Here is an 8,658-nt window from a genome sequence, read left to right as displayed (position 1 = left end):
CTAGGCAGTTCCTTTTAAAAAGATCTGCAGGAGCTTCAGGAGCTCCTTATGGATATGTTATGTGCGGGACTGGGCAGGAAAGGGGTGATGAGAGGGCATTGTGTCACGAGAAAGATACTGAGGCTCCTCTATTCGAAAGACCTCGGGGAGCCCCTCAGAGCTCCCAAGCTCGCTGCAGCAGCCACCTCAAAGCTCCACAAGAGGTGGGGCGGAGGTGGCCCTGGAGGGTTGAGATGGGAACAGGGTTAATCTTTAGTCCAGCGACCTCACTCAGGGTGCCAGGGACTCAAGGATAACTAGCCTCAAGGAAAGAGCCCGGGAGCCGAGATGCCACAGAGGGCAGGGCCCCAGGAGGTGGCCGAAGGGACTTGAGGTCTTGCAGCGAGAAACTGCATGCCAGCAGCATTCTGCTATCTAGTGAGGAGTGACTGAGTCTTCCGGTCATCAGCATCCTTGGAACCCCTGCCCCTCCTTGCGTCTCCCGACTTCTCGTTCGCCGGTGGCCTGGGGAGGCTGGCACAGGGCTGGGTGTGCGTGTGTTGCTGTGCGCGCGCGTGTGTGTGTGCGTGTGTGTGTGTGTGTGTGTAACCGTGTGAGCACAGTCCGCGTGCCCAACCAGGCCGCCCAGACCCAGTCACCCGTCGCCCGCCACCGGCCGCTGCCTGGTGTCCCTCCTCTTGCAGCCACCTCCTCGAAGCCTCCTCACCTGGCGCTCGCCGCCGGGTGCCGGGTGCCCCGCGCCTGCCCAGCGCCGCTCCGCCGCTGCTGCCTCAGCTCAAAGTTTCCTCAGCGCAGACACCTTGGTGAAGGAAAGGCTGCCCAGGGAGATGGGTTTCTGAAGCTGTGTCTTGGAGTGGCTCTTTCTACAGCACCTCTTTGCGTTGTCCCCGCCAAATCCCAGCAGAGAATAGATTTCCCAAATTAAGGGGAGAAAGGGGAGGGGGTATTACTAAGAGAGAGAAGAGCGGCCACAGCTGAGAATATCCGCTTCTTTCCTGCTTGATAACCGGGAATTGACAAATGAGCCTGCGGGGTTAACAAAAGAAAATAAATAGAAAGCTAAATTGACCGAGGAGGGGCTGGGAGCCTTTTTGGTGCCAGTTAGGTTTTTCCCCGTCTCCGTTTCCACGGGCGTGAATATTTGGAGGCGCCTCCCGTGCGAGAGCTTTAAACGGCCATTCCCTCCTGATCCCCTTGGAAGGAGCAGCCGGCAGAGCTGAGGGAGTCGGGAGTCAAGGAAAAGCTTCTGGACTTGTGTGCGTCGCATCCTTGCTCTGGATTTTAAGGACAGGAACGAGAATTAACAGCGTCTTAAGGTAAGAAGCAGCAAAAACGCTGTCTGAATTGCCAGGAAGAATAATAACTTACATAGATGTTGGGGAGGGGGTAGGGGGTTAAGCCAAGTTAGGATGATGTCTCTGGGCGTCACCATACGATTGCACACTCTGCGCGAATGGCTCGGGCGGGCAAGTAGGGTAGTAGCCGGTGCAAGGCAGCAAGCCAGAAGATGTGTCTTGACCTTACACTTTTAGGAATCTATTGGAAATAGATGTCGAGCTGGGTCATCAATTCAGGTTGATTTACAGCTTGAGTGTGTGTGTGCGTGTGTGTGTGTGTGTGTGTGTGTGTGTGTGTGTGTGTTTCCGGCCAGATTTTTTTTTTTTTTTTTTTTTCCTATTAGCACTGCAGACCCACCCCCTAGTTGCCATAGAGCTCTGTGGGCCCGGGCCAGCGCCGCTACAACACGGTGGCAGGTGAGCCAGGCGCAGGTAGGCAGGTGAGAGCTACGGCAGCCTCTGTCCGACGAATTGGGAGCCGCGTGAACCCCACGCAGCCGCCTGGCTGGCTCCCCGCAGCCGGCGTCGGAGCCGGGGCGCCTCAGGTCTGATGCGGTTCCCCTTGCCTCCGCTAGAGGCTCCCAGCGGGCGCCGCGGAGCGGGTGGGTGTGGGGGCGCCGGGAGGCGGAGGGCGAGCGCGGGGAGCTAGAGTGCCGGCGGGGTGGCGGAGCTGGCGCGGCAGAGGTAGGCGAGCCCAGCTGGGGCTGGAGACCTGAGCCGGAGTCCCGGCGCGCCTCCTGGCTTCTCGAGTTGCTGCACGGACGTGGGTCCGAATCCAGGCTGAGCTTGGGAAAGCTGTTTACCAAGCAGGAGCCACTTCAGGGATGCTATCCTGGCCCGCGCCCTGAGGGCAGTCCCGGGAGGTATGTCCTCTCCTCCCCCAGGTTCTTGATAAATTCTCTGCCAAACATTCAAGGCGGGAAGGAGTGGAGGGTGCGGGTCTGTAGGGTTTCTATCTAAAGGTGCTTTTCAGTCTTGCTTCGTGGAGCTCTGTGGAATGTATATTCGAACTAATCCCTTATTTCTCCCGTCTCCCCTGAATATCTGCCTGCTTTAAGGGAAGTTTTCAGTAGAGTGTGCCTGGTGGTTGGTCTTTGGGCCAGGCTGATCCGAGGTGAGCGAGGGGACCTGCTGTGCTCCCCTGAGCCGCAGTGGACTCGAGTGCGCGACTCCAGGGGTGGGGTGTGGTAGAGAAAAGAGTACCACACCCTCTTCTTTTCCTTCCCTTTCCTTTCACCTGATGGTGAAGTCTCACCATCTAGCATTTTACGGATTTTCTTTCTCGAGGTATTGGCTCTGAGAACAGAACAAAACTGCTGAAAGATTTGGCGAGACCGGTAAAGCTGAGAAAGGAAGTCACTGCCAGAAGATCAGGGGAGGAAGGAGGGTGAAGTGAAGTTAGGCTGTTTTGTAGGGGGTTGGGGGAAGGGCCTTGGAGTTCACATTATTTGATGAAGTCAGATTCATTTCATATTTCACACTGTCTTTAACATAATCCTTGTTCACGCCACTAACAAGAATAATTTCTGCTAGGTATTGCCTTGGGCACAGTGGGCACTGAATATGTTTGATGATTGTGTCTGAGCCAAAAAAAAAAAGTATTGTATGTGCTTGGCATGATTACACCACGTCTATCAGGCAGCTGGCGATATATATTTTTATTGTGCTATGTTGTATTTGTGCATACCATATGTGGTCATTTTACACTTACCATTGCAATTTTAGAGTCCTCTAAAGGTGGCTCTTAAGAGACACGACTTGTGATATTAAACCTCCTACAGAATGATACTGAAGGAAGACAGAAAATATGATAGGGTGTGGAATATTCTAGGAATACTGAATAAAAGCCAAGATCCAGAGCTTAGGAAGAATCAGACTACATAATGAAAAAGTGAAGAATATTTTTCAGATATGGGAAGTGGTGGTTAAAATTTTAAAAGAAGGGATGTTCTTCAGTGCACTATTATTATCGTAATCCGGTTGCATGCATTACTTCCAATACAGTTAAGAGTATGAGGCAGAAAGAAAAATGAAGCACTTCCTGCTGAAAACCAGTGAATAGTTTTGTGAGATACTGTCAGGTATTTCGCCTTAAGAATTTAAATGGAATAGATTGTCTATTGCTGATGACTGAAGTGGCTCGGTTATCATTTCTATGTAGAGCATCTATTATTTTAGATTAAGGTAAATATGTAAGTAAATGTTATATAAGTGTAACTTAGTGGAAGCAAGCCAATTTATGAATTTTTTATTTCAGAATAATACATAGCATGATCTCCAGGAAGATTTATTTAAAGTGTCATTCATATTATTATATTGGATAGAGCTCTCTGTAGAAGGCAAGAATATCTGTGAAATCTCAAAAAGGATGGCTTATGTTCTTAACATATACTGTTTTAGACATTTTGTTATGTGGTAAAATAATGTTACTCATCTAATTATAGTTTTCTGCATGTATAGACACATATTATTTATTTGTCAAAATGAATTAACCAAGACAAATATATAATAAGGGCTCAATTTTCTTCTGAAAGACACCTCTGAAACGAGAGGAAGATCTAGTATTAAGAATCTGTGTATACGATGCCTAAGAGATATTGTGTTTCCTTACAGTTAATTGAATCAAACTAGTAAGACTGATTTGTAAGCTCAAATTCAATTTTAGTATTCCATCTCTAAAGATTTTTTTCTCTGATAAATGTGATTTTAAAAGAGGCCAAATATTGAGATGTTCTAGGGATGCCATGGACTTGAAAATCTTTTGAGTCTTCTGAAACTTTATGTAGAGAATAAGAAGCGATAGTATGTTGTCACAAATTAATTGGCTTGGTGCTTCAATTAAAACTGATTATTATCTGGCTCTGGAAGTCATTATGGTTGATTTCATTTGGCCTCTTGATATTCTGTGAAAAGACTCTAGGTGGAAATGTTTTCCTGTAGTATAAGGTCCCTATATGCAAAAAGACTTGTCAGTTAGATTCTACAATTTGGTTGCATTTTATCTATAGGCAGGATGCTAGCTTAAAAAAAAAATCAGTTTTCTAAAATTACATGAGTATTTCCCTCTTTGTCACAGCCCACAACCTCTGGGTACTCCATTTATAATTTTGATGAGGAAATACGTCCCCAAACCTCTTCTATTTATGGCTTAGGTACTACTTTGGTGTTAAGAACTTTAAGAACTATTTAGTCACAGGAGATTATATTTCCTGAAAGAAAATCAATTGAGCTTAAAAAAGATGTGTGATAGGAAATGAAAAGAGACTGGGAGAGACAGGTTAAATACTAGGCAAAAGGTTTACCCATTTAATTGCATGTATCTGTGATTTTTTTCCGTCAGCAAACATTTGTGTTTTAAAAAATTATTATTTATTTACATTTTTTTCTTCTTTCCTTACTTCCTTCTTTCCTTTTCTCCTTTCTTTCATTACTTTCTTACTCTCTTTTAAAATATTTCCTTCAGAAAGAGATCCATGGCAATTTATAGTTATTTTCCAATTATCGGTCCATAATTTATTTTTAAATGATAGTCTTAAAATATTGATTGTTCCATTTATTTTACAATTTTATACAGAAAAAAAAACTAGAATGTTGAGTTGATTCTATAGGGAGCACAATTCATCAATTGATCATTTCTCTTACATTGTGGATGCCTCGTTGCAACTCCACTGGCTTCTTTTCCTGGTAAGCATACAAGCTTAGTAGTAGTCACTGGAGAGATATGGACTGCTTTGAAACATAGTGCATTTGTGCTTTTAGTGATTTATTTCCATGTAATTTACATACTCTTCATGCACAAAATGGTCAACATAATTAAATCTGAAATATTTACATTAAATACTTGAGCCACACTAGTGTCCAAAAATTAAGAGAAACTAATTCAGTACCACTGGGAGGCAGCATGTATAAGTAGGAAAAGCACTGAATTTGGCATCAGAAGACTTGAATTCTATTTCTGTCTCATACGATTAATGGTGTCACTTTTGAAAAGCTCTATTATTTTTCTAAGGCTCAATATTGAATTCTGTAAAATGGGGAAATTTATGTTTACCCACTTTCTTCTTGTGCTTAAAATTTGACCACACTTAGATTTAAGCTTTGGAGAAAGATAAAACTTTCAAGTGGCAAGTACATGTTAGGCATTATAATAATTGATAGAAAAGTAAATGTAATATATTTTTTAAATACCTGCAAAACTCTCATAATGGAAGATGCATTTTGATACGCATTTGTTTAGAGGATTTTTTTTTTTCTGAAGGAGCTAATAATGAGTGGCATGAAAGTAAGATTTAAATTAATATATACTTATGAGATGATTTTCTTAAAGTTATTAATATAGTGAAAATTGTGTAATGCTTACTGTGTGAGATATAAAAATCTGTCTGGGCATTAGAGCTGTTTTTAGATTTGTGATGATAAAGAAAAGGATAAAGGAAAGAAGAGCAAGTTAAATTTTTGAATAACAAAGTTTAAATGGAATAGCTCCTCTCCCCCTTTTTCGTAGCATTCTACATTTTTCTTCTTCTGGTGTATACTTAATATAACAAAAGGGGCAGTTACCATTGATTTCATTATGTCAGTTACTCAATTTCTATGAATCCAAATGTTAGGTCAGTTACAGAGTTTATATGTACACTTTAAAAATATTTAGCTTGTGAAAAAATTGTTGATTTAATGGTTTAATTTGTGAAATTGGACAAAAAGTAATATAACCTTAGTTTTTACAACAGAATTTGTCTAGGAATGATCATAGTCAATTTGTACTATTTTAGTGATTTAAATGCTAATTACATTATTTACATGTTATTTTCATCTGATGAATTAGCAAGAAAGTAAATGGTAGATAGTAAATGACTCATTGATTTGAATAAAATTTTAAAAGGTCCATTGAAATAATTATGTGCTCTTTTGATAAAATGTGAGGCCTGCTAGGATTTAAGACTAGAATAAATTTTGTTACTTTTTAAAAAATGTGTTCACTAGTTAATATAAAGAACAGTCTGTATTTGCTGGTCATAAGGATAAGTCAAATATCATTTTCTTCCCTAGAATTTTAGTGTCATTGTTAATACGAACTATGAGTGTATTTTCTCTAATAGCATTAGTAAGACTAAATGCAAACCTAGGAACCTAGCCTAGAAAACAAATTTTATATATATACATACACATATATATGTATGTAAACATATATACATGTGTGTATACATACATGCATGTATACATATATATAAAATTTGTTCATATGTATGTTATATATATGTGTATATATATGTATATATGTATATATATAGTTTGCAGACATAATAGAACATAATATCAAGTTGCCTATAAAGAGATAGAGATGATTATCGACTTTACAAAAGTCTTACCAAATTTCAGTGTGACAGAAATATACGCAAAAATGTAAGATTCTCAGTACATTTTAGTTTCTAGGTATAGCAATAGAAAGTTTTTGAAATGGATTCTAAATTGGACTGCATAAGAGTGTTTTGTGTCTTCATACAAGCTCATTCTATTATAATGTAACTGTGGTTAGCTGCAAGAGATCTATCTAGTAGCCAGCATGAAGGGAAATAATTAGCATAAAAACTGTATTGCTCCTGGTATACCAGGGGAGCCAACACAGTGCCTTGTGATAAATGTTGATTTTGAAATCAAATGGTGGGCTTCGTTTGTCAAAAGAAAAGAGCCTTTACATTCTCAACTATTTTTTATTGGACATTACTAAAATAATATATATATTTAATATATTAGACATTATTTTATTATATAAATATATTTTATTATATATTTAATATATGTTATTATTTTTATTGTATGTTTTATATATATACATACACATTATGTACTTTATAAACTATATTTATCCTTACATATACTATATTTTATGTGCGTGTGTGTGTGTGTGTGTATGCACACACTGTTAAAAGCAGTCATTAGTCCTTGTGAAGATATGTCCTTGACTGTCACCTACTGCTTAAGCATATGATTATGGATTGTATATTGCTTTTTTTTATGATTTGCTTTTAATTTTATTTGCAGATAAATGCTAAAACCCTATCTTTAATCTCAGTTAAATTCACATTAATTAATACATAAATATTTATTTATGTAAAGTGATTTTCTGCATGACAGTCAGGACATAATGATGTATGTGTATTGGACTTTGTACTTAATAATCTGGTGATCTTGCTGTGGAGGGAAGGCAGAAGTGGTCGATAACCTAACATGAAGTAGAATAGTCTATCAGCTCTTTCATTACATTCTAGTTATGTATCTATTGTTCACAAAAGTATACCAAATAATGATACAAGAGTTGTGTCACCAGTCATTTCATAATAGGGTGAAACAAGAGTAGCCTGGAAATTCATGAAGGGAGAGGAAATTGCTTTTGAGATGTGTGGAATATAAATGAACAATAAATGTGTAATCTTACTAATAATCGAATCAATGTAAATTAACACAATAGTGATAAAGTCTTGCTGATGAATTGAGACAAAGATTAAATCATTGATAAATTTCATATGTTGGTAATAGAGTGGGAAAATTTTATATATATATGTATTATGTATGCATGTATGTATGTATGTATGTATAAATTGGAGACATTGTAAATTGGCTCAACCCATCTGGAGTGAAACTTAAATAATTATTTTTAAATATCTATTATGTTTTAAATGTTCGTAATAATTAGCTTCATAGTTCCTCTTCTAAGAATTTATCCTCAGAAATGCTCTCCTGAATCTGCAAAGATATATTATGTACACACAAAAAGAAATATATAACCTGAATGATTTCATATCTTTTAAAGGAACTGTATTTGTAGTTAAAATCTTTCTACGCCAAATTAACTGGTAAATACATAAACAAAATGAGCTATATCTATACCATGGAATAATGTTCAGCAATGGAAAAGAATGAAATACTCATGCTACAACATGAATAAATCTTCAATTATGCTGAATGAAATAAGCTAGACACAAGGAACTGTGTATTATGTACTTCTACTTATATAAAATGTCCAGAAAAACCAATCTACAGAATTTGAAAGGAAATTGGTGCTTGTCTGGCACAGTGAATGTGATAGTAAGTGTAAGTAAGTGGGCATAAGGAATCTTTTGGGATGATTAACTGTTCTGTAATTGGATTGGATTATTCCACAAATCTTAAATTTACTAAAAATCATTGAATTGTTCATCTGAAATGAGTACATTTAATGGTATATAAATTATATCTCAATAAATCTGTTAAAAATACCCAAAATTCAAAAAAATCAATACCCAAAGTCTTCAACAAATTAATCCACAGGCACATATGAACT

At 38.7% G+C, this 8,658-nt stretch overlaps 1 protein-coding gene across 10 annotated transcripts in view; it reads left to right on the top strand.

Annotated features, from left to right (window-relative positions):
• The first annotated feature begins 203 nt into the window (after positions 1-203).
• LINGO2 (leucine rich repeat and Ig domain containing 2) overlaps positions 204-8,658 on the top strand; it is a 1,061,594-nt gene continuing 1,053,139 nt past the window's right edge. For 9 of the 10 annotated variants that reach the window (XM_036217659.1, XM_036217656.1, XM_036217649.1 and 6 more), the window contains exon 1: positions 204-1,316. The gene's annotated coding sequence lies outside the window, so the exon portion shown is untranslated. Of the gene's footprint in view, positions 1,317-1,975; positions 2,201-8,658 lie in introns of those variants that run through there. The other variant, XM_036217650.1, reaches the window with a different exon arrangement.

This window comes from Rousettus aegyptiacus, unplaced genomic scaffold, assembly GCF_014176215.1.
Source record: "Rousettus aegyptiacus isolate mRouAeg1 unplaced genomic scaffold, mRouAeg1.p scaffold_m13_p_3, whole genome shotgun sequence".
NCBI classification, from domain to species: Eukaryota; Metazoa; Chordata; class Mammalia; order Chiroptera; family Pteropodidae; genus Rousettus; species Rousettus aegyptiacus.
Note: the sequence above shows the minus strand (reverse complement) of the source record. Positions and strands in the feature narration are given on the sequence as shown.